This window comes from Mesocricetus auratus, unplaced genomic scaffold (genome assembly GCF_017639785.1).
Source record: "Mesocricetus auratus isolate SY011 unplaced genomic scaffold, BCM_Maur_2.0 Super-Scaffold_15014, whole genome shotgun sequence".
NCBI classification, from domain to species: domain Eukaryota; kingdom Metazoa; phylum Chordata; class Mammalia; order Rodentia; family Cricetidae; genus Mesocricetus; species Mesocricetus auratus.
Window position 1 is genome coordinate 7888131 of NW_024429186.1, and position 26681 is coordinate 7914811.

The 26681-nt window shown below is 48.5% G+C and overlaps 1 long non-coding RNA gene across 1 annotated transcript; it reads left to right on the forward strand.

The window, feature by feature from the left end:
- The first annotated feature begins 1221 nt into the window (after window positions 1-1221).
- On the forward strand, window positions 1222-26681 carry LOC121139236. Its single transcript, XR_005876093.1, has 4 exons — window positions 1222-1659; window positions 5226-5310; window positions 10431-10553; window positions 26390-26681. It is a non-coding gene; the product is annotated as an uncharacterized LOC121139236 (long non-coding RNA).

A 26681-nucleotide genomic window follows, 5' to 3' on the forward strand; every position in this document is an offset into this window, starting at 1 on the left:
TGTGAGTTCGAGGCCAGCGTGGTCTACAAGAGCTTATTCCAGGACAGCCTCCAAAGCCACAAAGAAACCCCCTGTGTCAAAAAAAAAAAAAGCCAAAAATAAAGAAATAAGAGAAAAAGCTTGTGCTCAAGCCGGGCGTTGGTGGCGCACGCCTTTAATCCCAGCACTCGGGAGGCAGAGGCAGGCGGATCTCTGTGAGTTCGAGACCAGCCTGGTCTACAGAGTGAGTTCCAGGACAGCCTCCAAAGCCACAGAGAAACCCTGTCTCGAAAAACCAAAAAAAAAAGCTTGTGCTCACAGGAGGTGGTGATGTGTGCCTTTAAACCTAGCGCTGTGGAGGCAAAGGCAGGAGGAGCTCTGAGTTTGAGACTAGCCTGGTCTACAGAGCAAGTTCTATAACAGCCAAGGCTACACAGAGAAACACTGTGTCAAAAAACTAGCAAAAAGCCGGGCGTTGGTGGCGCACGCCTTTAATCCCAGCACTCGGGAGGCAGAGGCAGGCAGATCTCTGTGAGTTGGAGACCAGCCTGGACTACCAAGCGAGTTCCAGGACAGCCTCCAAAGCCACAGAGAAACCCTGTCTCGAAAAACCAAAAAACAAACAAACAAACAAAAAAAAACTAGCAAAAAGCTGGCATTAGTTGTAACTTTTTAAATGTATGCTCCACTAAGTTATTGTGGACAACTTCTAAGAATAACTTTCACGCCCTCTCACCATATGCCCAACTTGACCCCAAACTCACTGCCTCTGCTCTTCTAGTAGGGGAGTTAGACAGATGCTTGCACACCCTGCTAAGTGCTCTTGGTCACACATTTATCAAATGCTTACCATATCCTAGAACTAATACATTGAAGACTCCTTATTCCCATTTTACAGATGGGAAAATTGAAGGGGCTGCTCTCCAAGGCTGTATTCCCAGTGACTTGCAGATCTAGGATTATGTACCAGCTCTCGAGGATCCCAGAGCCTCCCTGGGTCAGCATATGGCATACCGCCTCCAAATGAATACATAAGTATAACTAGGCAGTTTACACTAACCCCACTTAATGACTAATAACCTGGCAAGGAAGTGTATTATACCCACACTTTACATGCGACGACAGCTCTTTAACACACGGTGGACAGCGTTTGAACTCCAGCTTCTGTGACGCCAAGCTTATTGCATAATTTCCCCTATCATTTCCGTCCCCACCTCATTTGGCTTACTTCCTTCAGTCAGGTACTTACAGTTTGTTAAATAATGGACTCTTGGTGCTTATGAAATCCTTGTCCATGGGTTGTGCATTTTGGCACTGGGTAGCTGACATGAATAGCTGCTGAAGACGAGTGAGCTGACTGGCTGGTTGTTTAGACATTGGTGTCCCGGAGTCTGATGAGGCTGAATTGGTCCCCTGAGTTAAAACCAACTCTTCGTGGACTAGAGCTTTGTGTTTCTGAGGCCATTGGGGGGACTAAGGGACAGCCAACTTTGAGGGGCCATCTGGTTGGCCAGCTGCTCCACCCCCCTCTATGACCTGTGTCTCTCAGCTTTTAAGGCTGCACAGGTGCCTCAGTTGCTGTCTCTTACTTGAGGAGGAGCTTCAGGGCATGAGCTTATCCCCTCAGTGTGTACTGAGAACAGGCGGCCAAAGGGGCCATCAGGGAGAGAGTAGTGTCTGGTAAGTACGGAAGCCTTGATTGCCTTAAGGGCTGGTACCCTAAATCACAGCCTTCTAAGCAACACAGGGGATTGGGTAACAGTGTGGACAGCGTGGAAAGTTTGGCAACAGTAAAAGGAATTGATCACTAAATGTCCAGAACTTGATTCAAAGTCGAGCACACAGTAGCTTTGAAGTGTCCCGACAGCCCTTGCCCATTTTGCGGTGTACAGCTTCTCTGCAACCGTGGTTCTGAACACTTGACATGTGCACCTTGTCTTGCACGCCAGCCATGTAATGCCAACAAAAGCTTCCCGAGTCACCTCTGCCCAGATTTAAAAGCACTGTGGTTTATGAGGGGCAGTATTTTTTTTACTATAAGTACAAACTTATTGCTCTTATAGAATCAATGGTTTCATTCCAGCAAAGGCCTTTAATATTCTTCTACTGTCATTCTTCATCATGCATCACATTAGTATATATTGTGTTAGAATGTCTTATTTATTTACTTGGTTATCTTGAGTCCTATCTTCCCACTGTGAAGTCCTGCTGGGTCTGGAACTCATAGAGATCCACCCTCCTCTTTGACTTCTGAGTGCTGGGATTGATTGTGTGTACAACCACACCTATCTGGAATTTTTATGGTTTTCTTTTTTTTTTTGGTTTTTACAAGATAGGGTTTCTCTGTATTGTTTTGGAGGCTGTCAGTCCAGCCCAGCTTCGAACTCACAGAGATCCGCCTGCCTCTGCCTCCCGAGTGCTGGGATTAAAGGCGTGTGCCACCACCACCCGGCTTCAAATATTTAACTAAATTTTAGTTCCTTATGCAAAAATAAGCAAGCACATTTACTTCATTAGTATGCAAATTTGCTTCTTTTCAAATACATCTTATGTATTAGAGGTGTGTGTATTTGTGTGTGTGTGTGTGTGTGTCTGCCTGGTGAACACCCCACTGATGTTTTTCTCTTTCAAGTCTGGCCCTCTAGCACAGTCAGTGGTTCTCAACCTTCCCAATGCCCTGACCGTTTAATATGCTTCCTCGTGTTGTGGTGACCCCCAACCATAAAATTATGTCATTGCTACTTCATAACTGTAATTTCATTACTTGCCTGAATCGTGTTTGAAATGTAGGATATGTGACATGCCACCCCCAAAGGGTGGAGACACTCGAGTTGAGAGCTGCTGCTCTAGCAGGGGGCTCCCCGCCTTTGGGACCTGCCTCCACCCCCTCCCATCCCACCCCCCATACCACATCTGCTGGGGGACATCACTTCATTAAGGTTCTCCATCCACTTGTCCCTGCTACTTTTCATTCTTAGCAGTTTGAGGTCAGGGACTTTGTTTTTGTTTTTCTTTGAGACAGGGTTTCTCTGTGTAGCCCTGGCTGTCCTGGAACTCTCTCAGTAGCCCAGGCTGGCCTGGAACTCACAGAGTTCACCTGCCTCTGCTGGGATTAAAGGTGAGCACCACCACTGCCTAGCCAAGGGACCTTGTTTTTGACAACAAAATAAACTGATTTGGTGGAGGCCCAGGCAAGAAGCAGGAGTGTCTGGGGAAAGAGGAGCATCCAGGTGACACGGTACCTTCCTCCTCCAAAGCTTCTTGTCTGGCATTCCTGGAAAGAGCAGGAAGTGCAGAGCGGTGTGAGTCAGCCCGGCTTCTCCCCCACACGGGTGCTGGGTCCCCAGCTGGGTCCCCAGGAGTGAGAACATTGCCTCTGCTCTGCATTGGTTGTCTCAGGAACACGGAAGGTTCCTGGCATGGTTGCTGCTCCACGCTGGGCCGGGTACAACCTCAGGTGCATGGTCCCTGGACTGAATCCCCACCCCCACACTGCTAATGCCGCAGATGTTAGATCTAAATACTGCACAAGGCTCGTTCTCCTGCCTGAGACGCTGGGATTACCACTTTATTCTTGGTCCTGGCAGTCATCTGCAAACCTCTGTGAGGGAGTACCACAACTGTCCCCCTCTCATTTCTAATCAGTTGTGATTGTGGCGATTTGTCCACCTAGATGAAGGTACAAGCACTGGCCAGTGAGTGAACCCTGATCCCTAATGATCTGGGGGAAGTGGATCCTGTGATTGGAGTACCAGGCCACACCCCTGGGAATGTCTCGGTAGAGCTTTTGTGCTTAGTTAGAGCTACCTGGGGTCTGGGGTCATCTGTATTGGTTACTAAGTACCAACATGTGGGGCTGTGTTCCGGGATCTCCCCCCACCCTCTGTGTGTACGTTTGCATGTGAGTGTGCAGGTGCATGGGGAGGCCAGAAACGGAAGACGGGTGACTTCATCACTCCACTCTGTTGCCTTGAGAGGAGGTCTTTAACTGAACTGTCTCTGCTAGGCTGACAAGTCACCAGCTCTCAGTATCTGCCTTTCTCTGCCCTCTACTGCTGGGCTACAGACACATAGGGCCTGAGATCACACGCTAGCACTCATGCTTGCACAGCCAGCTAACCACTGCGCCTCCCCAGCCTCTAGGATCCACTCATTTCTTAAAGGAGATACCTCCTGCTTACCTTCGTGAGACCTGTTCTCTGTGCAGAAGCTTATTAAAACACAGGGCGGGGGCTAGCAAGACAGCTCAGTGGCAAATGCATCTCGGGCTCGGTGAGTCGGGTTCAATTCTAGTGCCGGCATGTTTGAAGGAAGTAGCAGAATCTCTCAAGTCATCTTCTGACCTTCGCAGACACACCAAGGCATGTACATGCCCACATATACTGCTCAGCAAATGTAATTAAAAGGTAATTTTGAGTCAGCTGGGTCATGGTGGTACACACCTTTAATCCCAGCACTAGGGAGGCAGAGGCAGGAAGATCTCTGTGAGTTCGAGGCCGAGCTGGACCGCCAGCCTCCAAAACAACACAGAGAAACCCTGTCTCGAAAAACCAAAGGAAAAAAAAAAAGAAAAAACAGTGTAGTGTAGTGTGTGTGTGTGTGTGTGTGTGTGTGTGTGTGTGTGTGTGTGTGTGTGTGTGTGTGGGTGTGGGTGTGGGTGTGGGTGTGTGGGTGTTTAGATCAAAGACTTGGATCTTACAAAAGAGAGGATGTTTTTTGTTTTTCCTGGGCAGGACATAAAATTTCTGGAAGTTTCCCAAAAGTTGCAGGTGTTCATTTACTTTGGGCCCCCAAAAGAGAGATTCTTCTCAGGAGCTTTCTTTCTCGGTATTTCTGGGCAATCAGTCTGCAAAGGAAATTGATGAAGAGGCAGGCCTGTGATCCAGTGAGTATATCATGGAAGCAGTCTCCAGGTCCAGTCGTACCTGGTGGGGACTGGTTTGTGTTATTCACACCTGTTTGTTAGAATCAGAGCAACCTGAAGTGCTCATTGGTCACCATACCCAGTGAGGTGCACATTCTCCCTTCACCTCACAGAAACTGTTGCTCACAAAGATGGCTTAGCACCCCCCTCAAAAAAAAAAAAAAAGAAGGAGATTGACTGTGGCCATTAGACATTTATAATCAACCCCCTGTAAATGAAAACCAACATTTATAAACAAGCATTTTGGGAATTTGGGCACAGTTTCCTATACCACTTCCTGCTGATTGGAGGTGCTGGTGATCAGGTCTTTTTCTCATTAAAGACCTGGATACACCAAGCAGTTAACCGGTCCCTACATGGTGGGAAGAACCAGAAGCTGGGTGTCAGGATACCTGAGTCCCACACAGGTGTGTGCTAAGCCATCTTTTTATTTTTATTTTTCTCGAGACAAGGTTTCTCTGGACTTTGGAGGCTGTCCTGGAACTAGCTCTTGTAGACCAGGCTGGTCTCAAACTCACAGAGATCAGCCTTCCTCTGCCTCCCAAGTGTTGGGATTAAAGGCGTGTGCCACCAACACCCAGCCACAGTCAATCTCTTTCTAAAGATAAAGGGCAACATGATATAGAAATGAATACACTGGTATGGATTTTGGTTGATTGATATAAATTTAAAGTCTATTTTTTTACAGTGTATATATATTTTTCCTCTTGTTTAAGGCATTATGTTTATGCAGCACATTTAAGATGTAATGTATAATTAATAATAATGTATAATTATAATCATCTATAATAGCCAAACAGTCATGTTAGCTAGGTTTTCTAGATGTGCAGAGAGATATATTTCAGATGAATAGGTAATCTTCAAACACTTCAAAGACCTACAGAATATGGCATTTAAAAAATTTTTTTTTGAGACAGGGTTTCTCTGTAGCTTTGGAGGCTGTCCTGGAACTAGCTCTTGTAGACCAGGCTGGTCTCGAACTCACAGAGGTCCACCTGCCTCTGCCTCCCGAGTGCTGGGATTAAAAGCATGCGCCACCACTGCCCAGGAGGCATTTAAAATGTTTTAAGAACCTAGGTTTTTCTCGACAGTGAGACCCGTCTGCTCCTGGCAGCACCGGTTACTTAAAGAGGAAGATGGGAACTGAAGAAACTCCTTATGGAGTTTGCTTCCAATGTGGCAAGACTAGCCATGTGGGCAGGAACTGCTCTTGCCTGGACTGCTTGACTGTATGCTGTATATACTGGACATGCAGGACCCACAAGAAAGTGACTGCTGAACTTGCCAAGACAAGATGGTTCTTCAGGGTTCTTGCTTCACAGAGGAAACTGCTAGACATTCTGCAGGACACAGAAGAAAGCAACTGACGTCCTCCCTGCTTCACTGAAAAGTCTGCCGGACACTCCAGGCCTGTAGGCTGAAGATGGATGCCCCAGTATTGTAGAGGAACTTTGGGTGACTGTCCAGGCAACCAGATGTCTCTGTCGTTTCTAGAGTTTTAGAAGTTGCTTACAATGCACTTCTTATTTACTTAGGCAATATTATATCCTTCTGGGATCTTTGGTGGAGTTGAAGATAGTTATAGTTTTCCTTAGTTATAATAAAAGATAAATTATATATAACACTTTAGACTCACAAAAATAGGCTAGATGATAAAGTATTTTCTTTAATTTTGCCAAATACAAATGAACTAAATATTTTAACTATAATTCTTGCTTGATAACTGTTTTATTATATGTAATTTTACTATGTTGGAGTTGAAACCTTCCTTTTTTAATTAGAAAAGGGGCGATGATATGGAGTGTCCTTCTGTATGCTGAGAATATGTGTTGCTTTTATTGGTTGATAAATCTGATTTAGCCAATGGCCAAGCAGAATAGAATCAGACAGGAAATCCAAAGATAAAGAGAGAAAGTAGATGGAGTCAGGTGAAAAACCTCGGCATCAAAGTGCCGGGCACTGAACCGAACCCTCTGCCCAAGAACCGGGGCCAGACCACTGGCTGCAAATGCAAGAGGTGATTTATTGAGTACACAGGCGCCTGCGGATGCTACTGCAACTCAGGTGCAGAGCATACCGGGCTTTCAGGGAGTACAATATTTATAGAGTTTCAATGGTTACATGAGTAACAGGCATTTCATTGGCTCATCTTGGGGGCAGGGGTAGTTCCCACGGACTAAGTTTCCTGGTATTACTTTATGAAAGACCCAGGCATACTTCAGCAATTATTATCCTGGTCCCATGACTACTATGGTGATCATAGACACAACTGGGGGCAAGGGTAGTTGCCAAGGACTAGGTGTCCTGGTATTGTCATATGAAAGTTCCCAGCACGCTTCAGCAATTATTATCCAGGTCCCATGATTGCTATAGTGATCAGACACAATTGGGGGCCAGGGTAGTTGCCAAGGACTAGGTTTTCTAGTATTGTCATATGAAAGTTCCCAGCACGCTTCAGCAATTATTATCCGGGTCCCATGACTGCTATAGTGATCACAGACATCCTGTTTTGAGGGTGAGACACCTGGTCTGGGTTTCTTTCATTAGGCAACGGCCTGGCCTTGCTTTTCTTTTCCTAGGGGGGCCCTGGGTAGGGGTCTTTCACAGGGAGACGTCATGTAGCTGCCAGAGAGGTAAGATGTGAGGTAACAAGCCACAAACCTCATGGTAAAATATAGAATAATAGAAATGGATTAATTTAAATGTGAGAGCTAGTCAGTAATATGCCTGAGCCATTGGACAATTACAACTAATGTTGGTGGGCGGGGCAGAAAACCTCCAACTACAAGGATTCTTGCAGTTTGATTCTCTTCCCTTACTCTTGATTTGATTGTTCTGATGTTCTGTTCCAGACAGGTCGGAGGGGAGGCAGGATCTGAATGCAGTGCTGAGGAGGATGCCTGGGAAGCCTGTGCTTTCCAGTCTGCTACACCTGTGAGGGTGCATTTCCTCTAGACTACTGATTGTCACTCATCAGCCACTGTGCATCCTGTCCAAGGGTACACACGGGACACTAGAGCCTCAGTAGGCACCAGGGTCATAATATCTGCTCATGTTTATTTTGATCCAGAGCCAACATTATAGACATTAGGAGACTGAGGGCTGGAGAGATGACTCAGAGTACCTGTTGCTCCATGAGATGCATGTGCATGCCATGCTGGCAAAACACCAACACACATAAAATAAGAATAAATAAAAGTCTTAAAATTAGGAGACTTTAGCCGGGCGTTGGTGGCGCACGCCTTTAATCCCAGAACTCGGGAGGCAGAGGCAGGCAGATCTCTGTGAGTTCGAGGCCAGCCTGGTCTACAAAGTGAGTTCCAGGACAGCTTCCAAAGCCACAGAGAAACCCTGTCTCGAGAAACCAAAAAAAAAAAAAAATTAGGAGACTTTACACGCATATCTAGGTTTCTGGCACACTGGAAAGTCTCATAAGACAGCTTGTGTAGAGTCTTGTCTCAGCCAAGTGACCAAAGCCTAGCTTAGGGCCTGACTGCTCATGCCCGAACACCGTTGTCCCCCGATCAAGTGTATATGAGTTCTGCTCGAGTGTGTCTGTGCACTGTCCCTGTTCAGATGCACATTTGTACCCACACCTTCCCATCATTCACGTTCGCTTATTTTACCTCTGCTCATCTCTACTTCAGTCATACATTTACATGTCCTCTCTGTTCCAGCCGTAGAGAGCTTGAACATTCAACACAGTGTGTCTGTTTTTTCTTAGTATGATGAAATAGCTGGGGCAGGCTAGCTTTTTTTTTCAGAGTGAAGAGATCTATTTAGTTTGTTGTGTTGGAAGCTGAAAGTCCATTCAGGCAGTCCCATCAATCCAGCGTTATGGAGGCAACATGTAAGCGATCACACACATGTTAGGACTGACAGATCGCGTCTCTGAGCAAGAGACCAGGGAGACAGGCACCTGTATTAGTGTCCTTTCCTGACACTGTGATATATAACACCCAACAAAAGCAACTTAAGAAATGAAGAGTTTGTTTTGGTTCACAGGTCCAGGGCACAAGCCATCCTGGTAGGGCAGGCACGACCACAGAAGCTTAACACATTTGATCTCCAGTCTGGAAGAAGAGAGTAATGAAGGCTTTTGCTCAGTACACTTTCCTATTTTTACACAGTGCAGAAGCCCAACACAGGAAATAGTGCTAATCCAGTGGGTGGGTCTCATTTTTGTTGTTGTTTTGTTTTTTTTTCTAGACAGGGTTTCTCTGTGTAACAGCTCTGACTGTCCTGGAACTCACTCTGTAGACCAGGCTGGCCTCGAACTCACGGTGATCTGCCTGCCTCTGCCTCTCAAGTTCTGGGATTAAAGATGTGTGCCACCACTGTCTGGTGGGTCTCATCTTATTAACCCAAGGAAACTGTCAACAAGAGCGCCCAGAGGCTTGTTTTCCAGACGATCCCATACTTCACCACATTGCCAGTCCCCGGTAGCAAAGCGCTACAGAGTACTAGAATTCCGACAGCAGAAATGTATTTTCTCAGACTGCAGCTGCCGTAGATCATTGGTGCTTGTTGCTTTTTTTTGGCTCTGGATCTCAAGGCCAAGCTATATGTCCTGCTTCCAATGCTTGCTGACAGCTCTTGGTGTCCCTTGCTTGTGTTTACAAAGCTCTAACCTTTAGGAAATTGTGTTTTGTTTATTTACTTATCACATATATGCACACACAGCCTGGAGTGGAGGCTAGAGGTCACCTTGAGGGAGTTATTTCTCCCCTTCCACCATCTGGCGTCCTGCGATCAAACCTGGGTCATCAGGTTTGGTGGCAAGTCCCTTTATCTGGTGTGCCATCTTGCTGACCTTACAAAAACTCTAATATTATTTAAGACAAAGTGGCCCTGGCTGGCTTGGAACTCAGGAGAGCCATCTACCCCTGCCCCCCAACTGCTGGGGTTAATGGCATGCCCTGGCAGGCCCAGCTAAAGCTGCCATCTTGATAATGATGGGGGATGCCTAAAATCCCAGCGTGAGGGAGGAGGGAGGATTGAGACTGAGGTCAGCCTGGGCTGCAGAGGAAAATGTTTAAAAGAAGAGATTAAATGAGTGAAAAAAAAAAAAACAGCTGCAATCTCAGCTTTTGTTGTCACGGTGTGCATGTCATCCCTTCTTAAATAATGCCCTATTCATTGGGTTAAAGACTCACCCCACACAGGATGCCCTATATTACTTGTTTATACCAAGTTAAAAACACAACCAGCCTGAAATTTACAACAATGCGTTGTTTATCACCACTTGGGGAGCTACATTGGCCAGTGCCTCAGGAGCTGCTCACATGCTTCAAGTTTTCATGACAAGTCTGGTGGGCTTACCTATTACCCCACAACAGTCCTCCTAGGCATAGATTCTCTTGGTATATCGCTTTGCAGATAAGGAAACTGAAGCACGGATATTAATGAAGTTTGGCCAAGGTCACCGTGGAGGCAAAGTTGGCCTGAACAAAGCAGGCAGCTGAGTCTGAAGGTGATGCTTGACCAACTGCATTCTTTTTCCCTTCATACCTTTCCCTTCTGATAGTGACAACAGAGACCTAGCCTCTGGTCTGGGGCTGATGAGCTGGAGTCTGATTCTCATCTCCAAGTGCCCCTGTGAGATAGAAGCCTCTTCTCGACTCTGTCACCTGCCGGGGTCATGCTGAAGGTATGATGCCCCCAGGGTCATGCTGAGGGTATGATGCCCTTCCGGGGTCATGCTGAAGGTATGATGCCTCCCAGGGTCATACTGAGGGTATGATGCCCTTCCGGGGTCATGCTGAAGGTATGATGCCTCCCAGGGTCATGCTGAGGGTATGATGCCCTTCCGGGGTTATGCTGAAGGTATGCTGCCCTGCCTGGCCATGGGTGCTGTTTTTAAACTTCTTCTTAGAGTCGATGTCTCCGTGTCTGTGATATTCTTTAGTAGATGGGAAATGCTTTCATAAGCCACAACAACGTGCTCTAAATAGCCTTTAATTTTTTGGTACAGTTCTGAGCAAATATAGCAAGTACCAGATGGGACTGTGGGATTCTTAAGGAAAGACTGGATTCATTTTGAGTTTTCTTAAACGAGGTGAACTCCCACGTCCAGCTCTCCCAATGTGACATTCTGTGCTGAGCAGAGCCCGGCTATTCTGAGCTTTTGTGTGTCAGGGGCCCCTGCTCAGAGCTCCTGCTTTGGGTTAGTGCATAAGGATGCTTACATATTAGGTGCTTTGTGCAGAAGGAGGTCTCTCATGCTAGGTATTTACAAAGTTCTTTTTTTCCTTTTTTTTTCTTACTTTGTTTTTTGTTTTTGAGGCAGAATTTCTCTGTGTAACAGAACTCACTTTGTAGACCAGGATGGCCTCAAACTCACAGAGGTCCACCTGCCTCTGCCTCCCAAGTGCTGGGATTAAAGGTTGGTGCGAAGGCTGGGCACTGAGACCACGTCTCGCCGTGTTCTGTGTTTACCTCCCTCAAACTCACTTGCCTTCTGTGGCAGCCAGCTGAAATGAAGCCTGCGTTCTTTTCCTAGCCTGAGTCCGGCCACGACAAGAGGGCCTCGGGTTGTGCCCCCCAGCCTGTCCATTGCATAATACGCCAGGAACTACAGGTGGGCAAACTGCTTTATGATGAGAACAGCCCGAAGACATAATGGCCTTCACTACTGAGAACCGCCACGCTGAGAAACATCCTGTGCCTTGGCAGTCAGGATCAGACGTGCATGGTTGGCTACAGCCGACCGTGGGAAGGCGCCCACCACTCTGTGATCACTCGTTAAACATCTCTAGACCAGCAGCTTCTTGGCAAGAGATGGTTTCCCCCCCCCCAGACGGTTTCTCTGTGTAGCCCTGGCTGTCTTGGAACTTGCTCTAGGACAGGAGAGAAGCATGTGCCGCTACAAGCTGGCAAGATGGCTCTGGAGGGGCGAGAACCCTGCCATCATCATTAGCTAGGTTTTTGGAAGACAAAGTTCTTTCTCTGTCAGAACGTTGCTGCTGCTAATTGGCTCCCGTCACTTTCATCACACGGTGAGCAGTGACACAGCTCCTCAGAGAACAGGTGTCTTGAGCTCAAGTCCCTCAAGGTCTGGGCAGGTGATAAGAGGTGACAGGAGAGTGAGACAGACTGCAGTGCAGCAGGAGGAATGCTGGGGACTGTGGCAAACTGGAGGACAGATTTAAAAGTGTCACACTTGCCAGGGCACAGCAGCAATACTGGTAACCTCAGCACTGGTGCAGGAGGATTGTGGGTCCAAGGCTAGCTGGGCTACATAGTGAGACTCTGTCTAAAAACATGTAGTAAGCTAAGACATCACATTCAATTAGTGAGGATAAGCCCTCAGATTAAAAGTCCACACAGACCAGAAGAGATGGGTAGTGTCTAGCTGCTGAGTACTAGTCTGCAATTTCTGCTGTGAAATGGGAAACTTATGTCTGGAAGGGACACAGGGATCTTTAGTCCCAACTCTGACTTTTCAGAAAAGAAACATGACTAAGAGACTGCCTGTTGAGATAGGACTGGTGGAGAATCTCAATTTAGATAATCTGAGGACTCTACTCTCTTCTCCCTCACAGCTAGCTAGAAACATTCTCTCCCTAGATTAAAAAAGAAAACCTTCCAAGTTTGAATTTAAATCTTTTTAAAAATAGATAAATTTATTTTATTTCATCGTACTGCTTATCAAGAGTCTGATACTTTTCTATTTTAATAATAGCTGTCACTTCTCAACTAAACTGCAAACTTCTGTTTGGCAGAAACTTTGATAAGTGTACTATGTGCCTGCTAGCTTTTTAAAATGATTTTATTTTCATTTTCTTCCTTTCCATTTCTTTTTTTCTTCAAGATAGGGTTTCTTTGTGTTGCCCTGGCTGTCCTGTTCTGTAAACCAGTCTAGCCTCGAATTCACAGAGATCCCCTGCTTCTGCCTCCAGAGTGCTGGGATCAAAGGCGTGGGTCACCACTGCCCGGGTTTTTTTTGTTTGCTTGTTTGTTTTGTTTTGTTTGAAGAACCTGTACAGGATCTGGATTCTGGGGAGGTTGGAGAGCAGCAGGAAGACCTACTGAGGCCTGCAGCATGAAGTTTTCTGGACTATGTTTCTAGACTATGTATTGTGGATCCAGGAAGTGCTCCTCACCAAGGCTAATGCTTTTTTTTTTTTTTTTTTTTTTTTTTTTGGTTTTTCGAGACAGGGTTTCTCTGTGGCTGTGGAGGCTGTCCTAGAACTCGTTTGGTAGTCCAGGCTGGTCTCGAACTTACAGAGATCCGCCTGCCTCTGCCTCCCGAGTGCTGGGATTAAAGGCGTGCGCCACCAACGCCCGGCAAGGCTAACGCTTTTAATATGATTGTGAAACCCAAAGAGAGTCACAAGGCGTGTGTGAGGCATCACCCCATTCTGTCTGGATGCAAACTGAGCAGAGGTGTCTTAAAGTTTTCTGGCGCAGACAACTTGGTGTGTTATATGATTTCCCCAGGAGCTCATCTGGGCAGAGAACCGTCTCCATGGTCACTCACAGAGGCCTGGGTGTCCTGCACTGGATGATATGGGATAAACTTGGTGCCCCAGGCAATGAGAAGGTTGGTTTCTGTCCATGGGACAAGCTGAGAGCCAGAACTCAGAGCCGGTGGTTGCACTGCATGGAGGAGAGGGGTGTGAGTCCACGTAACCTTCAGGTTTGCATTCGTAGGTAATGGTACGCCAGCTCTTGTGGTAGGGCAGGTTCAGCCAATGCTATAAATGGCCTCGTCCTCCAAGGACTCATTTTCACGCCACACCTAGCTTCTAACAGTTGCTCTGGGCTGGGAGAGGAGGAGTGACTTGATTGATTCACCTTGTCTATAGTATACAGGATCTACAGCCAGACAACTCTCCATTTTGTACACTAAGAAGAACTGGACAGCTACTCAGTGCTTAGAGGCTGGTGTGTGCGTGTGCGCGTGCGCGTGTGTGAGCGTGTACACCCGTGCTGCTTCTGGTGCCGGGCTGAGTGAAGGCCTGGTGATCTTGTTCTGGAGCTTGGGTCCTGTCTGGACTGTGAGTTCTGTGTACCCCGGGAGAACCTCCAAAGGGGACCGCTTATCTTCTCATGACAAACATGTACCAACCCAGAAAACACTCATATCAAAGCCACACATGTCAGAGAAGGCACAGGTAGGAGAGGGGTGCCCTTTTTGGTGCTGAGTGTATGTGAATAAACGTTCTGTCCGTCTGCCAGCCTGCCCACCCCCAACACACCCTTCTCTTAAGAATGCCCCGTGTAATGTGCACACTTGGTTGACTGCATTTCCAGTTGTGTTTAGTAGCCTGGAGTTAAGTATCTGTCCCAGATCTCAGAGGGCTCAGGTGACTTCCCATGTCTGGATGTCACTGTCTTTTTCTCCCATCTGCCTCCCAGTGCTGGGATTGGAGGCGTGCTCCCCCCACACACACACTGTGCAGAGAGGCTTTTAAGTCCATCCTTACACAGTGGCCCGTGGCCGGGGCTCACCTTCAATGTAAGATTTGCTCTTTGCAGTGTGGGATCTCATCTTTACAACATGTTGAGGTGCAGGGGGTGCAGGGTAGACTTTTGTGAGCAACTGTTCTGTGTGTTCTTCTTTGAGGGTTATAAGACTCCCTAGTTTTAGACACAACTGGCCTGGGCTTTTCAGATATAATTCCTTCTTCTTTCTGTTTTTCCTGTTTGATTTATGTTGTTGATGTTTTGTTTTTTGAGATAGGGTTTGTCAGTGTAGCTTTGGAGCCTGTCCTAGAACTCACTCTGTAGACCAGGCTGGCCTTGAACTCACAGAGATCCATCTGCCTCTGTCTCCCAAGTGCTGGGATTAAAGGCGTGGGCCACCACCGACTGTCCTAGGTAAAGTTTCTTGATTAAAAATATTTCTGAAGCCGGGCGTTGGTGCAGCACGCCTTTAATCCCAGCACCCGGGAGACAGAGGCAGGCGGATCTCTGTGAGTTCGAGGCCAGCCTGGTCTACAAGAGCTAGTTCCAGGACAGCCTCCAAAAGCCTCGGAGAAACCCTGCCTCAAAAATCAAAAAAAAAAAATATTTCTGAGACAAGGTCTCACTATGTAGACCAACTAGGCTGGCCTGGAACTCACTGAGCTCCTCCTGTCTGTTTCCCAAGAGGCAGGATTAAAGGTGTACGTCACCATGCTCAGCCTTTAACTCCTTGATTTTTTTTTTCATTTTGGTAGTACTTGGTTGATTGATATTTAGAGGTTATAGCTTAGTGGTATGGGTTTGATCACACAGCACTACAATGAAAATAGTGAAACCACTCTAGTATGAGGTGTTGAAATCTAAAGCCAGGTACGCGGTGGCTCATTCCTATAATTCTGGCATTCCAGAGGCGGAGACAGGAAGATTTCTTGGAGTTCAAGGCCAGTCTGTGGCCACATAGTGACTTGCAAGCCAACTAGAACTCTATAACAAGACCAACATCAGAAAACAAATGAACAAAAGCCAGCCAAGCAAAACAGCAGTCTCCCACTAAGCCGATGGTTGTGTCCATCTGTTCCTCTTAATATCCATGTGCTTTTGAGGCTATATCATTGGGTCCATGTTGATTTTAAATTACTTCATCATTTTGGTGAATTGAGGCTCTGGTGGTTACTCAGTTATGTCTCTCTGCTCCTGAGCTGGAGAGGGGCTGGAGAGATGGCTCAGAGGTTAAGCACTGGCTCCTCTAGAAGACCTGAGTTCAGTTCCCGGTATCCACATTAGGTCACTTGCCGCTGGCTGTAACTCCAGCTCCAGAGGATCCAGTGCCCTCTTGTGGCCTTAGTAGGAACCTGCACACACACATAGCATGCACACCACACACACAAATAAAAATACAACTAAAAAACGTTGGAAAAAATTCTGTTTAAAGCAATGTCCCGACAGAGCTAAATTAGCTGGACTGTCTGATCGTCCTGTTTACCTCCCAATCGCTGGGATTACAGCTGCACACACCACCCCTGCCTGGAACTTGTTTCTTCTGTCCCTTTCTTGGCACGCCTTCATTTTTCTGCTGTTTCGAGATTGTATCTTATGTAGGCCAAGCTGTCCTCAGACTCAACTATCACAGCGTAGTTGAGGCTGACCGTGAACTCCGAGTCTCCACGCCTGGTTGGCGCTTCCCTTTTCTCTCCACCACTGACTTGGGTATTTTCATTTTCTATTTCTGTCTTACCCCACTTCCTTCTAGGAAGCTTCTTCCTCGAGATCTCCCCGTCTACGGGTTCGCGCCTTGGCTGTGATCTGCCCCTTATTCTATTGTATTCTGGATTTCCGGCCTTGCCTCCCACGGCTGGGCTTCCCGCCTGTCCTTGTCCCTGCTCTTCTTTCCTGTTGGTGTTTGCCTGTTGTTAAGATCTCTCCTCGTCCAGCTGTCAGGCTGGTGCTCTAGCCTGACACTCCGCTCCCTGTAGACTGTGGCACGCAGTCCTTTAGTCTCCTCTAGACCTGTCCTGCCCTGCGTGGGCCCGATGCTTGGCTTTGTGCCGGGTTGACCACCCTGACTCCTCACAGCTGCCAGCCTTAGTGATCTGACTACACTAGGTCGCTGGCTGGGAGCAGCCTGTGGAAGTGTGAATTTCCTGGACTATTTATATCCCTGGAGTTTGGGCGGAGGGAGGTGAGTCTCACGCCAATGCACACTCTTATGTGTGAACGGCCTGGGCCTGCCTGTTCCCTATCCCCATTTCCACCGTGGCAGATGAAGGGCCAAGAGGAACAGTGGCCCTGGCTGATATGTCTGTCACAGTTTCCTTCCGGCTTCCTGCTGTTCCTGTCTTTTGCTTGAGGGTCATGCCCTCATTTGATGAGTGTTAGGATTGAAACAGAAAATTCTATCGCCACCTTCCTTGTAGGTTTCTGAGGACAGAAAAAGAAATCAGGTCACAGGGTCTGGATAAAATGCAGGATAATTAAGGTTTAAAGCATTTTTCTTCTGCAGACATTCTAGGAGAAGCCATGAGCTGGCTGCATCCTGCCTGCCTGGGGCTGTGGCCCTTGGAGAATGCTGGCACCAACACCCTCACCCAACCCCCGCCCCGGTGAAAGCTGCCTGACCTCGCCATGCAGCTTTTCCGCTTGGGAGAGTACCATTTAAATTCATCCCAGTACTTCCTCAACTGCCAGGGAGACGTCCTCTGTCCATGCGGGAATCTGGGTCAGCTGCTCGCAAACTTGTTGTTTGCTCAAAGGGGTACACAGTCCAGGCCACAGGCGCGGGGAGGGAATATTTGAGGAGGTGTGTGTGTGTGTGTGTATGTGTGTGGTGCATAGCAAGGGTTGTGTTGAGTGGGAGGCGTGGCCTGGAGAAGGATTTTTGTTTTTGAGGTAGAGTCTCACGTAGCCCAGGCTGGCCTCAAACTCACTGTTAGCTGGGAATGAGTTTGAACTTCTGACCTTCTTACCTCTATCTCAAGCGTTGGGATCACACATGGTGCAGCCATGCCCAGTGCATATATAGATGTTGGAGATAAACTCAGGGACTTGTACGTACTAGGCAAACACTATCAACTAAGCTATATCCTCAGCCTGTGTTTTCTTGGTAGGGGGGCTAAGAGGGTCTTTCTGGGTAGCCCAGGTTGGCCTTGAACTCTTGGTGTTTCTGTTGCCTCTGTAACGTTCTACCCAGTACGTTCCAGCCTTACCCCCAGTGCTTTGAACAATGAAAGGTAAGCCTAGCCACCGAACTCCAACCCTAGCTCCAGGTATTCTGACACAGGCTTGCTATGCTAGACTGCCCAGGCTGTCCTTGAATGCTTTTTGTTTTTGTTATCGACAAAAACCGTGTTATTGACAGAGACTCTCAGAATGGAGTGTTCTGAGCATTGCCACTGACATAGGGCATGGAAAGAAAGGCCCCGGTAAGGTGTGGCATGTGTGTGGGTTCTGCTGGGACAGAGCACAGGCTACTTGGTCAGCATGTACAGCTCTGTGCTCTGTCTGCACCCCCTTAAGCTCACTCATGAGTCAAGGCCTCCAACCCCCTGCAGAAGTTTTTTCCTTCCTGGATAAGGCAGAGTTGAGCCTGGCTCCTGGATTTCCACATTTCCAGCTGACCTGGAAGAGGGGACTCACTCTTCAAAGGGGGAGGTTGCTTGGGCCTCAATGTCTTCCTACCAGAAATTGGCCCCTATTCATAGACAGGATGTCACTGTGGTGTTGGCCCATGGTGAGAGGCCCTGTTTGTGACCTCAGACCTCTGTCTTCTGCTGCTGTTCTCAGGGTCTCGGTGTTTTCAGACCCGAGAGTGTGTATTGCAATTATTGAGCAGTATTGTAGAATGCACATCTTACAGTGCGTCAGAGTGGAGAGTTTGAGAAAGCATGAGAGGGCCTCTGCCTTGGGCCCTGTCTATGCTTACTGCGGTGAGGTGTGTGGACACAGCCGCATCTGTCTCCAGGCCGAGAACCTGTGCAGTGGGAGGAATCACTTGGGCTCAATGCTCCTTGCTTCCTGGACACGTTAATCCTAGCCGGCCCAGAGCTAGGTAGTCATTCCAGAAGGGTCCACCAGAACTGGCTTCATGAGGACCAGAATAGAGGAGCTAAGTGGGGCTCAGTGCAGGTCTAACACACTGCTCAGAGTCAGGCCCCGGGGCCACCTAAGGCAGAGGCAACGGCAGGTCCTGCCTGCACCGCCCTAGCCTTGGTGGTCTCCCTCCTGAGGCTGAAGTCAAGGCAGGGGCTCCCAGCAGGAATGGTTCAGCCTTGCTGTTGCTTCTTCTTTTTCTTCTTCCTGTAAAGAGAAGCCTTGTCTCAAAGAAGCAAAGCAAAACAAAACTTCAACGTGTCAGGTACATACATTTAAAAACGGAGTAGACACTTGATGTGCTCAAAAGTCAACCCGAATGCCTCACTGAGCTTGAATATGCTATTGGTGAAGTGATGGAGAGAGGACCTAAGCAGGGACAAGTGACGGCTCTGGGTGTGGCATCTGGGCAGTCTCACTGGTTCCGACTTCCCCAGCGAGTGGAATGCTCATGGTACAGTCATCTAAGACAGTGCTCTTGGACTAGGGCTGCGATTTTGGGTTTACAGGGGTGTCAGCAGCAGCTTTTTTTTTGTTTTGTTTTGTTTATTTGTTTGAGACAGGGTTTCTCTGTGTAGCTCTGGTTGTCCTGAAACTCGCTCTGTAGACCAGGCTGGCCTCGAACTCACAGAGATCCCCTGACCCTGCCTCCCGAGTGTTGGGATTAAAGGCTGCGCCATTACAGCCCAGCTCATCAGCTTTTTTTTTCGAGACAGGGCTTCTTTGTATTGTTGGAGCCTGTTCTGGAACTCCTGCCTCTGCTTCCCGAGTGCTGTGATTAAAGGCGTGCGCCACCAATGCCCGGCTCATCAGCTATTTTTTAATGGAGTAAACCTATATTTGTTAGGTAGAATACACACTTAAAACCCTACAGGGAGGCCCACTGGGGTGGGAGTCTCATTCAAATTTGTCGATGTGCATTGAATCACAGGATAAATAAACGAGTGTCTTGCTGTTGAATGGCCAGAAGCCACCGAGCTAGTCAGCTGCGCGGGGTACCTGTGAGACTACCACGACACCGTGTAACTGCCGTGTCACAGGAGTGCTGAGAACTGCTACTCCCGTCTTTGTTCTTTGCCATGGAGTCTTTCTGGAAAGAACTCTGAGCCTTTCAATGTCCACTGCCCTACTTGTTAGAAAATGTCCCCTACTGCTCTCCCTCTCTTCCACGCCAAGCAGCCCTGCTTTCTGAGTCTCACCTGAGCAAAGTCCTGACCAGGTAGACAGCCAAAGGCTCACAGACTCCTCAGCCCATAACCACTAGATGGCGAGGCCTGACTGTGATCTCTGAGGCGTGGTGGGATCCTTGCCAACCCCGCTAGAAGGGCAGGCAGCCGGGAGAGGGCGCTTCCGCAGGAGCCCCGCGTCCTTTGTGGTCCCTATTCTGTGGGTGGGAGTGTGGGGCTGGGGGTGGATCCCACCAGCGTGGTGCCTCTGGGGTGCAATCTGGGGGGAGGGGCGCCGGCACTCGGGCCCAGATGTGATGGTTTGGATATTTGCTTCAGGAGCCTTGGTTGATCTTGACCCCCAACAGTGCGACCCTGGGGAGGTTTAGGGGGCGCCCTTTGCAGAAGGAACTGAACATTCTGGGTGCCCCCCTCCCCACGCCCACTGTCACCAGGGTGTGCTATCGTGATCCGCCTTGGAGTGACCTGTGAGAGATGGCCCAAAGGGAGGCTGCAGGGAGAGGCCGCTGCTCCTCGTTTTCTAGGTTTTAAATCTTTATTTATGTGTCTTGCCTGCGTGTACGTCTGTGTAGTATGTGTATGCTTCGTGCCCACAGAGTTCAGAAGAGGGTATCTGATTCCCTCTGGATGACAAGAACTTAACCTGGGTCCTCTGCAAGCCTCACAAGTGCTCTTAACAGTTGGGCTAGCTCTCCGGGGGCCACCGTTACTAATTACACCAGGGTACTAGGCCTTGCTCTTACTGTCTAGGCGATCAGGTTGGGAGTCTCAGGTCTGTCAGAGATGTCCGCACTGAACTTTGTTGGGAAGTAGGTGTCCTGGAGGGCTGTCTGGCAGCCTCGGTGGTTGCCATGTGAGTTCTGGTCACAGTGGAGAGACAGGAGGTAACCCCGACAAAGTGGAGGCCCTGGCAACTCTCCCCTCCCCATGAGGTGATTTCTCGATAAACCGTCTTCCTTCGGCAAGGCCGCTTCTGTTTCCTGCCTTTTCCAGCCCTAGCGGGTCTGAGCACATGCCACCTCTCACTGTCCCAAGGGTGCGTATAGCGGGAGGACTTCCTTCATTGCACACGTGGGGAAGCAGGGATGCTCTGTAGAAAAGGGATGGTGGGCGTCTGAGGGACCCAGGGAAGCGGCTCTGGAGGAGGCACTTTGTGAAAGTCAGGCAAGGAGAGGGTCCTGGGTCTGGAAGGTTCATGGGTTGAGTGTGCTCTGCTGAAGGGACCCCGAGTGCGGAGAGCCTGAAGGCCAAGCGGAACTCAGTGTGCTTTAGTACAGGCCGTATGAACGTTCAGTTTTGGTTTTTTCTTGAGATAGGGTTTCGTATAGGCCAGGCTAGCTTCAAACTGCCTGTATAGCGGAGGCTGACCCTGAACTCCTGGTCCTCCTGCCTCTGCCTCCTGAGTGCTGGAATTATGATGTGCCACCATGCCTTTATTTCTTCGTCGCTTTTTTCTTCCTTCCTTTCTTTTCTTTTTCTTTTTCTTTTTTTCCGAGACAGGGTTTCTGTATTGTTTTGGAGGCTATCCTGGAACTCACTCTGTAGACCAGGCTTTTTAAAAATAAACTCAGGAAGATAAATCTAAATGACCCAGTCTTTCCCAATACACCCTATTGGCACTGGAGGGAAAGTAATTCACACGGTAGATTTCAATAGCCGACAAAAGTCTAGAATGAAAAGCTCGGCCTTGTTTCTCGTCTCTTGCCCCGGAGCTAAGTTCTTTTCACTTATGGATGTTTCCAAAAGGGTTCACCGGGGACCATAATGTGTCACAGGGTCATCTCTGTAACTTGCTTAGAGAAGATCGCTCAGCCCACAGACTTCTACAGGTCACACTCAGGTGTCGGTGGCTGTTTCCATCAAGGCTTGGGTGTTGGGGACACACTCCATTGTGTGTAGTGGCCATTATGTGAACTGTCACGGATGTTGTAAACAATCTATTAGAACAGTTTCCTCTTGATGTGTTTTGGGCCTCAGCTTTTGTGAGCCTGGCTGGTGGAATTAGCTTTAAGTTCTGGCCCCACACCTTCTGCTTCCTGGTCTACTGTGTAGTCTCTGCCACACTCAGGCCGCCGTGAGCCCCACGCGCCTCTCCCACAGTGGCGGACTGAAATCCCTCAAACAGTGATCCGAAATAAACATTCTTTTCCCGTCATGCCTTTTGGTAAAGTGAAGAAAAAGTAACTACTATGATGCCTTTCAAGGAGTTGTCCATTTAACTTAGGCCATAGATCTTACTGTTTGAATAAGCAATTTCAAACCATTTAACACAACATTGTGCCAGACCATGGTGGCGCACACCTTTAATCCCAGCACTTGGGAGGCAGAGGCAAGCAGATCTCTGTGAGTTTGAGGCCAGCCTGTCTACAAAGCTACCCAAAGAAACCCTGTCTCTAAAATAAAAAACAAAACAACAAAAAGCAAAATCCCCCAAAACAAACATACCATTGTAAATGCTTCCAGTGGGTCTGATTATGAATTCTAGTCTCCCAGAGGAACCGCCTACAGTCAGGTGTCTGCATCGTGGTGTTCTACTTCCGTGGCCAGACTGCATTTGCTGTTGAAACCTGGTGTAGAAAGGAGTTGAGCCAAATAGTACAAGTCTGTACTCCAGCATGTGGGAAGGTGAGGCAGGAGAATTGCTACAAGTTCAAGCCTGGCCTGGCCTACACAGGGAGTTTCAGGCCTGTCAGGGCCATATAACAAGGGATTATTATTTCAAAAGACAGGCAAATAGAAAGCAGACCCCAGCCAGGTGTGGTGGAGCCCGTTCATACCCCAGTGTTTAAGACGCTGAAGCAGGGTTTGTTTGTTTTGACCTCCTGAGTGCTGGGATTAAAGGTGTGCGTCCCCACATCTGGCTCTGATACAATTTGAAGACAGCTACATAGTATGGTTTGAGGCTGTTTCAAAAATCCCAAACCAAAGCCAAACAAAAGATGCAAAATCAAAGTTAATGAGGACAGCGATAGCTCACCATGTAAAGGCACTTGAAACACAAACCTAACGGCCTAAGTTCAGTCCCCAGAACCAAGTAAAGTTGGAAGGAGCAAACTGACTCCAGAAAAAAAAAACTTGAGAAAACATTGCATTTTATTCAAAGGCTTTGGAGAACACCTTGACTGGAAACTTGGAGTAGCAGCTTGAGATGCTCTGCATGACGAGAAGTAGGCAAATCTCCTGGGATGCAGCCTGCTCTTTAAATATCTGTGTTTAAATCGGGCAGTGGCTGGCCCATGCCTTCAGTCCCAGCACTCAGGAGGTAGAGACAGAGACAGTGGGATCTCTGAGTTCAAGGCCGTCCTGGTCTACAGAAGGAGTTCCAGGATAGTGAGGGTTATCCTGTCTCAAAAAAACCAATAAATGTTTGTTTGTTTGTTTGTTTGTTGTTGTTGGTGTGTGTGTGTGTGTGTGTGTGTGTGTATGTATGAGAGAGAGAGAGAGAGAGAGAGGCTGTCTCAGTGTATGCCACATGTATGTGGGTATCCGCAGAAGTCAGAAAAAGGCATCAGATCCCTGAAACTAGAGCTCGAGGCAGTGTGTGCTATCAGAAGTGGGTGCCGAGATCTGAACTCGGGTCCTCTGAATCTCTGAGCCATGTCTTCTGCCCCAGGCAAGTTTGGTGGGTTTTGTTTGTTTGTTTTGTTTTTGTTTTTTGTTTTTTCAAGACAGGGTTTCTCTGTATAGCCCTGTCTGTTCTGGAACTTACCAAGCTGGCCTCTAACTCATAGAATAGAAATCCACCTGCCAGACATGTTTTTAAAGAGCGCAGGTAGCCGGGTGTTGGTGGTGCACGCCTTTAATCCCAGCACTCGGGAGGCACAGACAGGCGGATCTCTGTGAGTTCGAGACCAGCCTGGACTACCAATCGAGTTCCAGGACAGCCTCCAAAGCCACAGAGAAACCCTGCCTGGAAAAAACCAAAAAAAACAAAACAAAAAACAACAACAAAAAAAAAAGAGCGCAGGTAACAAGGTATGGTGACCCATGTCTCTAATTTCAGTACTTTGGAGGCAGAGGCAGGTGGATCTCTGTGAGTTCAAGACCAGCCTGGTCTACATAGTTTCTGGCCATCCAAGGCTACAAAGTGACACCCTGTCCAAAAAAAACAATCACAAGTAAGTCTCAGCACAGAGTGCAGAACTTCAAGTGCTCTTCCGGGCTGTCCCTTCACTCCCCAGGCCCCTGTAGTATTCAAAGAGCTTTGCTATGAGCCATTAAGAGGACCATAGAGATCCCATCAAACGACAGATTGCTCAGGGAGCAGAACCCAGCATGCTGGAATGACCCCTGCTGGTTTAGGGTGGGCTCCTAAAGCGTGAAAAACAACAGGCTCCTGCTAGCCCCATATCTCCCTTTTATTTAGTGACTTCTTGCTTGCCAGCGAACTTGCAGTGGTGGCCACACCCTAGGGGCGTGGGTTCAGGTGTGCAGACGTGAGCCCTTGGGTGGTGGTCAGGTCATCGGAAGGGAGCAGGAAGACTGGAGTGGTTATTTACTATTAATTGTGTAAGTGCTTCCCTAGTAAATGCAAGTTTATCGTTTATCTTGGGTTTTGTGGACCCATTTAAACCCGGCCTTCACTCTTCTCCAGAGGGTTCTGAGTTCTGCTTCTTCCAACCCTGGGTACCAGATGACAGGATTTCTTCTTGGCCTCTGAACAGGACCACAATGAACCCACTGTCAGGAAGAACAATGGGAATGGACTGGGAAAGGAGGGAGGCCACTGAAGGTCTGAGAGATGCTGTGCGTGATGCTTGGGACATACCAGGAAGATGCCCATCCTCCGCTTGTCCTCTGCCTGGTCCCTGTGGAGCTCCAGGGTGGGTGAGGCAGGGTGTGTGTGTGCACGCGCTTTGGAATGCTGTTGCAATCTGGGTGTCCAGAGCAATGCCAGCCTCCCCAGGCTGTGGGACAGTGTCTGCTAGAAAGGCATTCAAGTCCGGGTATTGGTTATTTGGTTGGGGGAGATTAAACATTCCTAAAGAAATTGCCGTGCCAGGATTCCTTCTAGCAAGCATGGTGTGGACACTTTCATCCTCCTACAAGGAAATGTAAACACCAAGCTGTTTGTCAGAGGTCTTAGGACTCCCAAAGCTGCTTTAGCCATTTGAAAACAAACTTGGTATCTGACCTAACGTCCTGATCATGGTCAGACTTTCTGTGGTGTATGTTCCAGGTAAGCTCCCTTGCTTTGACAGCAGACCCTGTCTGCCCAGGATTCTCAGTAAGAAGGGTGTTGTCTCCATTGGGTGGTCTGAATCTCCCAGCCTTTTAACTGGCCTGAGGGCCTGAGTCAGTCTGTCCTACGCAGCTGAAGCTGGCCTGGAGCTTACTTTGTAGACTAGGCTGTCCTTGAACTCACAGAGATCCACCTGCTTCTGTATCCCAAGTACAGGGACTGGAGGTATGCGTTACCATATCTGCTCTGAGTCTATTATTCATGCATTCCCTGACTGCTGATTGACAGGCACCTTTGCCCTGACTGAAAGTTGTTATAATTCTTTCTCTGGAGTCTGTGCTCCTGGGCCTGTGTCAGTTATATTGGACTAATATTAAGATATTTTATTTTTTTAAACTGTGTGTGTGTGTGTGCACATGTGCCATTGTACTCACATTGGGGTAAAAGGATAATTTGTGGCAGTCCTCACTTTCTGCCAGGTGGTTCTCCAAATTGAACTCAGGTTGTCAGGCTTGTTGGAGAGCAAGAACGTTAGGAGTCAATTCCAGGACCTGCTTAGTAGCTCTGTCCTGTCATCAAACACTCTCCTGTTCCTTCTCCCCGATGTTACAGCCGGTTTCAGGAATGGTGTTCAAGTTAGCTGGGCTGTGCTACTGGCTGGAGGGCAGTGGTCGCTTGTTCTGCAGGTGGTGCCCACAGCTGCCCACCCTGCCATGCCTGCTGGCAGACTCCTCAGCGGCGCCGGGGTATTTCCCATGTTCAGCAGAGTGGCCTGTGTGAGCATCTGTTACTCAGGTGCCACTGAGGTGGCTGCTTGTTTCCCCGGCACGGTGTTCCCTCTGTGTGCTCAGATGTGCCGAGGCCCCAGGTTCCCCCTGCAGGAAGAGGTCTGGAGAGCAGAGAGATTCTCTGGCTTTAGGCCAGAGTTTCCAGGAGGAGTCCAGGGCCTCCTTGCAGAGCCACAGCTAGTGAGCCAGGGCGCCAGGGAAAGGCACCCCTGGAATACGGAGGGATATCGTGTATCTCTGGCTCTATGCATAAAGCACACAGACTTCCCTGAGTGTCAAGGAGTGGCCTCTCTTGAGACTGCATAATAACAGGCAAGATAGCCAAGATATGGGACTTAGAAAGAGGGCGCTCCCTAGCACAGTCCACTCAAGCCACCAATGCCATCTGTGACAAAGGCAGCACTTATGTAGTGTGCCATTACCTTCCATTGCCATGTCCATGTGTATGAATGCATGAGGACGCCAGGGTCCAACTTAATCACTCTCTACCCTGTTCCCTTGAAACGAGGGCTCTCGCTGAAGCTCTTCATTCAGGTTAGGCTGGACGGCTGGCCGTTCCCAGCATTCGGCTGTCTCTGCCCCCAGCACTGGAGTCCCAGGCACTCACAACCACGTTCAGCCCTTGCAGATCCTGGGGTCTGAGGTTAGGCCCCATGTTTGCCTGAGCATCCTTACCCACTGAGCCAGCCCCCACAACCTTTCACTGTCTTATCTCTTGAGTATTGGCACTCAACATACTGGATTAAGGTTGAACCAAAGCACTTAGAACCGGAGTGGTATCGTTTCGGCAAACACAGACTCTGACAGTTCTGATTCCACTGCCCTTCAAAAGGAAGAAGAAGCTCAGATTGAGGAAGCTCTACCGTGTCTTGGAAAGGAGATGACAGCAGAGAAGTGACCCCGGCACTCAGCCACCCCTCACAGGTCGTCTGCGGAAGTAGAACAGGCGTCTCATTGGTAACAGCTACCTGATGGCTTGCAGGCCCCACCCAGTTGAGGAGCGTGGTCCTGTGCCGTTTTACCCTCACTCGGGATCTCGCTTGCACACCATGAACTAGCTTCGTTTGGGCTCTGCCATCTCCACATGGAAGTGCTCTGTGTTAACAGAAGAATTGGGGGGACTT